The 8,092-nt window shown below is 33.7% G+C and overlaps 1 protein-coding gene and 1 long non-coding RNA gene across 3 annotated transcripts in view; one reads left to right on the top strand and one right to left on the bottom strand.

Annotated features, from left to right (window-relative positions):
* Positions 1 to 2,618, bottom strand: part of LOC108970664 — a 29,893-nt gene extending 27,275 nt beyond the window's left edge. The window contains exons 1-2 of the long non-coding RNA XR_001993498.1: positions 2,391 to 2,618; positions 1,511 to 1,551 (exon numbers count right to left, since the gene is read on the bottom strand). This is a non-coding gene — a long non-coding RNA (uncharacterized LOC108970664). The remainder of the gene's footprint in view (positions 1 to 1,510; positions 1,552 to 2,390) is intronic.
* The window catches only part of LOC108970663 (zinc finger protein rotund), a 61,415-nt gene that overhangs the window by 750 nt on the left and 52,573 nt on the right, over positions 1 to 8,092 (top strand). The window lies entirely within an intron of this gene.

Raw genomic sequence — 8,092 nt, 5'->3', positions numbered from 1 at the left:
ATAAAGCATACGAAGTAATAAAGAGTTTTAAGAAATTTTAAAAATAAATCGAGTATTTATTTCGAAATATAAAAATAAAATAAAAAATTTATTAACTTCAGATTAAAAAGATTTTAGTATGAAAAAGTTAGTATTGCCCAGCTGGTAAAGTCTACTAGAGTTCACTATTTGCATCTAAAAAACAATATATTGATCAAAACTGGCATACTAGATCAACTTTTTTCGATAAAAGTGCATAACTCAAAATAGCATATCTTGAAAAATTTGGTTTATTTTCAATACATTGAACACAACCTGTGTTAAATAACACTTTTACGTCCTTTTACTCAAAATTTTTCAGAAAAAGAGCGTAACTCAAAGTTTAATTTTATAAAAAAATATATATATTTTCAACATATTAAGTAAAAAGCATTTAAAAACACTTTTACGACATTATGTTATTAATTTGTGAAAAAATGCATGAGTAAAAATTAAATTTAATTTTAATCCAATTAAAAAAATAAAAATTGCATAACTCAAAATTTTTTTGGTTCAATTTCTGATAGGCACATTTTATGATTACAAATCGCAAAACGTAGGCAAGAGTTGATTTTTGCTACACTTAAAAAGCCATGCATATAAGCATATGTATGTTTATTTATATATTTTAAATATATAGTTTTTTTTCTAATTTTTATTCACACTCATTTTGTTAATTTATGTAAATGAAGTCAAAGGAAGTGTGCGTTTATTTCATGCAAATGCTCGTAATTGGCCGTGCCATGTAGATAAAGTAGAATATGCCAAGCAAAACAAAAAGCGCAAAAAAGTTAATTCACTAATCAAGCCGGTGATGGCGCTGTGGTTCTCGCTATACTTGTTGTTGTTGCCATTGTGCTTGTTGTTACGGTTAGTATTGTCAGCGCTCGCGTTGGGAGGTGTGATTAAGTCCAAAAAGAACAATACACAATGGGTAGGCATGGCTTTTTGTTAAGATACAGGTAATACATGGATGCATGTGTTTGTGTGTGCATGTATATATATATGAGTTCATATGTGTATATTTGCTTTAGTGCCAAGTTCAATGACTTTCGGTCGACTATTGTGTTTCATATTATTGCGCGGGCTTTATTGTCAAAGCACATTTGTGTCTTCTGTTTAATGCTGGTGACACTTTGTTGTTGTTTTTTTTTTCACCCAACTCATTTTTGGTTCCTGCTGTTAGCTTGTATGTGCAGTATGTGAAGTAAACGTATATACTAATTATAAACTTTTTTGCTTATTTTGAAGCACACATTTAACTTCAGGGTGTTGCAGCTCGTTAAAAGTGTCAATTGATACAGAGCTGGTACCATAAATTGTATTTTATTTAAGAAAAATTTGTTTAAAAGTTTACATATTTTTTTTTTTAATTTGACAATTTATGAAGATGTGTATAAGAGACAGATATAAAGTTCTGACGAAATTTTTACTGAACTACCTTTTGTTAGAAAAATTTTATAAAATCAATTAATTTCCTCTAAAAATTTACCTGCAAGCATCCGCTCTACCTCACTTTCCACCAGCAAACAGCTTAAAACCGCATGAGCCCATCGTACAAAGCATGCAAAAGCAACAACAAATCCCAAAAATAAATTAGCAAAAAACACATGAAATTGTAATTTAATATCAACAAGAAGTGTTAAGTGTTGTACAACAGCGTTTGCGTTGTCATACGTCAGCGCCGCAACAATGTGGGAAATATACATATGTATGTGTATATATGTATCTAAATAATTATTTCTTTAACGCTTTTTTGAAAATAAAAGTGACTTTTTGTCGTAATTTATAAACTGCTCTCAGCTTAGCTATTAAATTATTAACTTTAAGAGCTTAATAGTTCACAAAATGTGCTTGACTAGCCGTATTATGTAACATGACAAGCTGAAAGTGGCGACTAAGTGGGCAGAGATCCTACAGCATCTGATTTGTTGAAGGTATTGTGATGTCTTGTTTTTTTTTTTTTTTTTTTTTTTTTTTTTTTTTTTTTTTTTTTTTTTTTTTTTTTTTTTTTTTTTTTTTTTTTTTTTGTAATATCTGGAAGTATTTTGATATTAATTTTAAAGAATGGTAGAAGTATAGCTGTTTCTGAGCAAAACAAAAGACTTAAGCCACAGAACCAGAAGTTGATACGCATGTAAGTGCTTTTCAAAGCACCTGAAACGTAAACAAATTAATCAGCACATTAAAGTAACATTACAGTAATTAACAAAAGCGTTTATTTATATTCAATTAAAAAAACAAAAATATTGTTTTGAATGGCTAATATTAAGATGTGTTCTCATTAAATGGGTGTGGACCATTTTTTCCACTTAGAAATATTTTTAATTAGAAAAAAATTTTAATTAATTAATTTTAAGTCATTTACTTACCAATTAATTTTAATATTTTTTTAATGTATTAATTTTTCGTATCGCTTAACTCGACTTAGCCTCTTTAAGCTTTTCCCTTTAGGCTTTGCGTTTCGCTCCCTTCTTTTGCTATTGTCGACAGCTCAATTGTAACGCTCAAGTGAGTGATTGCTACAGCAATTATACAGACACAATATATATCTATTGTTGTGTCATTCATTGGTGTGTTACTTCATTAGAAGGTGTTAACATTTTTTCCTATAATTTATTTTGTTTATCGCAAATTAGTAATTTATTATGTAGTTTTTTCGAAAACTATACAAAATGAAAAAAGTGTAAATGGATGGAGGAAATTGGCTACTATAAAATGATTAATCAAGCATTAGAAAATTACAAAGCATTGAAAAAAATGATATGGCAACCACGCCGTTGAAATTTTATGGCCTTTTAATTAAAGAAATATATTTATGCCCTTGAGAAGCGAGTAATAAATTCTAAAGCTAATTTGAAGGCTTACATATTACGTAATTCACAATTTCGACAGCATATTTCCTGAGAAAATTTTTTTTTTTTCTTAATACTAGCTTAAATATCAAAGGTTTGTTGTTAAATAATAGCCTATTCATCAGCTTTTTTAAATACAGTGGCCTCTACATAGCGTTATATTAACGATAACAGCATCTCTATTAAGTTCTTACAGCGCTGTTAAATGAACACTATAAGCTGATAATACGCTGTTATGACTCTGTTAGGAATATTTCGACTGTTTATACTATATTATTAAAAAAATTTTTTTTCACTATAAAAAACTAAAATAACTTGTTTTCAGTAATCAATTAGCTGCTACCAAGCAGATTGACTTGAGCTTGACTCACTGAGCTGCTGCTAAAAACATTATTTTTAAAACAATTAGCAAACATTTTAAGCAAATTCAAATAATTAGTCATCAATGACCCATTTTTATTTTTATACTAGCAAAATAGAAATAATAAACGGAAGATTCTTTCATTTCTACAAATTTGTTGTGCAATTTTGTACTTGCTTTGGTTTTTGTTAGATTTGTTTATAACTTTTCTTTACATACAATATCTAAATGAGCGTGCACATTGTTGTTTTACGTGCAAAAATGGTGATTACCACACAAACCAGTTTGGCGGCGCCAACAAAAAATGCTTAATATATATGTTTTTGTATATTTTTTTTGCTTCTACATTCTGTTTTTTTGTTTTTTTTTTTTGTTTTGGCCTGTCGTTTTATATCTCATTATGTGCATGTGTGTATAACCAAATCTTCTACATTTCACTAGAAAACTGTGTTATTGCGCTAAGCTCAATAATAACAACAAGTCATTAAAAGGCGTAGGCAAAGGAAAATAACAACAACAAAAAAAATTTACAAGAAAGGTGAAAGATAGTTGAATTAAAACACACATTTTAATCAAAATATTTTAAAAAATTTAAAGCAATTCAAAACAAATAAGAAAATATTTAAAAAAATTCAGNGATATGAAAAATTTTGACATAAAACCATCTTAATTAATTTCTAAATAGTTTTTTTCAATGCTTTAACTTATCAAGTTTCCTTTGTCATTTTTATGACGCATTTGACAACTTTTGACATACTTTTTGATATCTTAAAATTATTTTGCAGAAAATTTTCAACAAAAAATCGCCTTTGCCATTTTTATGAAATATATGAGAAATTTAGACATAACTGTTGGTAATCAAATTTATTAATTTTCACAAAAATTTTATGAAAACGGTCATAATTATCCAATTTTTCATCAAAAAGCCAATTCAACAAGCTTCTCCCTCACTGAAATCTCTTGCTTTGAAAAAAAATAAGAAATTCAAGTCATTCACTTGAGCCAGATGCCAGTGGATTTAATCACTTAAAAAATTCTAATTAAAAAAGTACATATTTCTTCCAGCAGAAAACAATTTCCAAACGCTTAGAAACTAATTTCCTGGCTTTTGTAGCCATTAGCGCAACACTAGCCACATCCAGCAAACAATTTCTCAGCATGAAAGTCAAGCCTTTGCCACAAAGCAGATTATCTACAAATTATTTCACATATCAAGCTACTAATGCTGTCATTTATACCATTTTCCATGCACACATATATATATATATACATATATTGTGGTAATCAAAAAATTCCTGCCGCCTGCAGCCTCTCAAGCGCGTTGGTAAGGGAAAATTACGAAAGACTTAAGCAACAAACTCGTTCTTGGCGCATATGACACTCGCTGTATTTTCTTGCACTTTTGTACTTTTCAAACCGATTGTGCGCTTATTGCAATTATCCAAACGTAAATTGCACATTTTAGCAACTAATAAGTGAGCGTATTGCGCTTACAACAACAACGACAACAACAACATGCACCCACCTTTGTAATCCATCTTTGTGTATGTTTGTGTTGCGCATTTGTTGTAGGCTATGGCAGCAAGGCAAATACTGCAAATATGAGCCAACATAAGAACAAAGCAATCATAATGCAGGCAACAACAGCAAAAAAAAAAACAAGCACACAAACGCAGCACTCACATAATTATACCATGATAGCGAACACCGCTGCCTGCAACAACAAAAATAAAAACAATAAAATATACACATTTGCCGGCAATAACAGCAGCATGATACACGACCAGCATATTGCCGCCTGAGCATCCTTGCCACATGCAACACAAACACATACAAACTTATCACAGCCTGTGCGTCTCTTTGTGTGCGTTTGTGTGCTTTCTAGACCTCTTTCACGTGCACGCCGTTCATTCACATTTCGTGCAGAGTGCATTTACCCCGAATAAAGCAACGCCAAGCCGAGCGTGCCGCCAGAGGGGCAGGTCGCCGCGGAGGCAGCGCGCTGGTCAAGTATGTGGCAGCAAAGTACAGCCTTTATCAGACGGCAATACATATGTATATCGAAATGCTGGTGTGTTGGTGCCAGCAAGTGGCAACGATCCCGAAAATCTGCTGTCAACGTGCGCTGGCTGCCACAAGCATTGCTGCACGAAGAAATGTGGCATTCTTGCTTTCGTTCTCGGTGCAGCGCTTGCAACAACCTTTCAAGCCATTACTGGTTGTTGGTGTTGTTTTTGCTATTGTTGGGCCATAAGTTTTCGTTTTCGTTTGAAATATTCCACAATTTGTTGCACGTTGCCAGCTGAACGTTCCACGTTAGAGATCAACGAACGGACGAGGCGATGAAATGAAATGAAAAGCCACAACAAACATAAATAAGCCCAACAACAACATCAACAAGCAGTCAATAAAAACGAGTAATAAAAACAAAGGCCAAAACGAAAACAACAACAAACAAACATCAACAAAGCAGTGGTAGCTGACTGCTGCAGCACGAATGCAGTGCAATGTGCGCGGCCGGCCAGGAATTAGAAGGAAGCGCAAAAACAACAACAACAGCGCAAGCTTGTCAGCAAAAAGTGAATCTTATGGGAAGGTCTTTGCTACCTTTCAACATGTTGCAACTGCCTCCTTCTGCCATAATATTTGTGATGAATGCCGTTTTGTTGTTGCTTTTTTAGCTTTTTGTTGTTCTTTTTTTGTTCTTGTAGTTATTCCCCTTCACTTTAAACGACCACTTGTTGAACCCAAGCAAGTCGCCAGCTATATTTATAAGCATACGCACACACACACACACACTTGCAACCTGCCACAAACAGCTGCCACTCCAACGTGTGCAACCGATTGCCCAGTGTCAATAGCCAAGTCACTTTCCAAGCCACGAAGCAGCTAATGTCTCGATCGCCTTGCGTTGTTCTTATTGTTGCACATACATACATACAAACATACCGCCGCATGCATGCATCGTTGCCTCTATTTTCCAGCATTTGCTGCGCCGCCTGGCATTAGAGAAGATGCCAACATGAAAATGAAACCAGTTCACAGGCTGTTTTGCTGCTGCTGCTAGATAGCTAGTTCTAGCAGCACGTTGCAACAATCATCCTGCCACATGCGCGCCGATCTCTAGGCGCATCAGTCGTTAGTTAGACCAGCTACAAGCGACAGAATCAGGCGGCTGGCAGGCAGGCAGGCAGCCAGTCCATCTAGATAGTTAGGTGGCTGGCAAGTTGGCTGCAGCGGCGGCAGCGACAGTCAATGGCATTTAGTGGCAGCACTGCGCATTTGTGGTTAGAAGCATTAGCTGCAAATGAAACGGCGCGATAAGGCTGCAGACGGCAGTGCAGGAGTGAAATGAGTTGAGGGAAATGACGCGTCGTTTGGAATCACTTGCCATGAAAAGGGCGTTCAACTGTTGCACGGCCGTAAATATGCACATAAACAAAGACATTTATATATATATATTCAGAAACATATATACAAACATATATATGTACATGCATACAGCACATACCAATATACTTATGTATACATACATACATTCCTAGTGGCAATAACTGCTAGTAACTAACTTGTTGCACGAATTTCTGTTTCTATTTGTGTTTGTATGTGCATGTGTGTATGTGTGCTGGTCAAATTGTTGGGGCGGCGTGGACGTGTAGAAATAGGAGCAACACTCTTTCATACAAATTATATTTGGCTTGGCAATTTATGACTACTTCATAGGCAGGAGAAAGGTGTGAATATGAAAATTAAAATTAAAAAAATAATTTAAAATAAAAAAATTAATTAATTACATTTTTATTGAGATTTCATTATAAATCAGTAAGCTTAAGCATATTCTGTGTATATATACATATACACATATATGTTTTTCTCAGCTATAAATGTCACTTCATCATAATAACAGGATATAATTTTACTAAGCAATTTCGGGTTCACAAAAAGCAACAACAACAATTGGCAAGCAAAAAGCGCCGAATTATAATTAAATAACAAAAGTTAATAAGCACTTAAGCATTAAATTTAATGCCAACAAAAAGCCAAACCCTCACATACTTAAAATTTTGACATGAACTTTTAATCGCTGGCGTGTGCTCTAAGCGGATATTGCGTAATGGCGTGGCTGCTTATTAATATTGCATGATTTTTTTGTTTTCGTAGCTGTTTTATTGAAATCGTGAAAATTTTGTTTTTGTATATTTGTGACAGAAGTTATTAATTAGAAATATTTAGACATTTTGTTGCAAAATAAATAATTATTTTTTTTTTAATTTGAATTCAAAAAATATGCGGTATTTTCGCTAGGTGGCGCAGAGAACGCGTAGTTCTAGTTTTATTTATCGCATCGGGTCATGCTATACCTTTTTGGAAAGCTCATTTCACGCGCTAACACGTGTTTGATTGATTGTCGTTTCTTTTAAGTCAATCGTGAGTTATAGCGTCGCAAACATGGAGTCAAATAAAGAGAAAATACGGCATATTTTACAGTAGTACTACGATAAAGGCAAAAATGCATCTCAAGCTGCCAATAAAATTTGTGCAGTTTATGCACTCGTTACAGTTTCCATTTACACCGCACAACGATGGTTTCAACGTTTTCGTTCTGGTGTAGATGTGGGCGAAGATGCGCCACGCTCCGGAAGGCCTGTCGTCGAAAATTGCGATAAAATCGCTGAATCGGTCGAAAGAGACCGGCATAGTAGCAGCCGTAGCATCGGTCAAGAGCTGGGCATGAGTCATAAAAAAAAATTTGATGAACAATTGAAAATTCAATAAAAATACCGCAAGAAATACTGCAAGACTTTTTTTAACAAAATAATATATTATATAAGATAAGCAAATATAATACTGAATTCAA

The sequence above is a fragment of the Bactrocera latifrons genome, unplaced genomic scaffold (assembly GCF_001853355.1).
Source record: "Bactrocera latifrons isolate USDA-ARS-PBARC rearing strain unplaced genomic scaffold, ASM185335v1 scaffold_305, whole genome shotgun sequence".
NCBI lineage: Eukaryota > Metazoa > Arthropoda > Insecta > Diptera > Tephritidae > Bactrocera > Bactrocera latifrons.
This window is presented reverse-complemented; position numbering and strand designations above follow the sequence as displayed.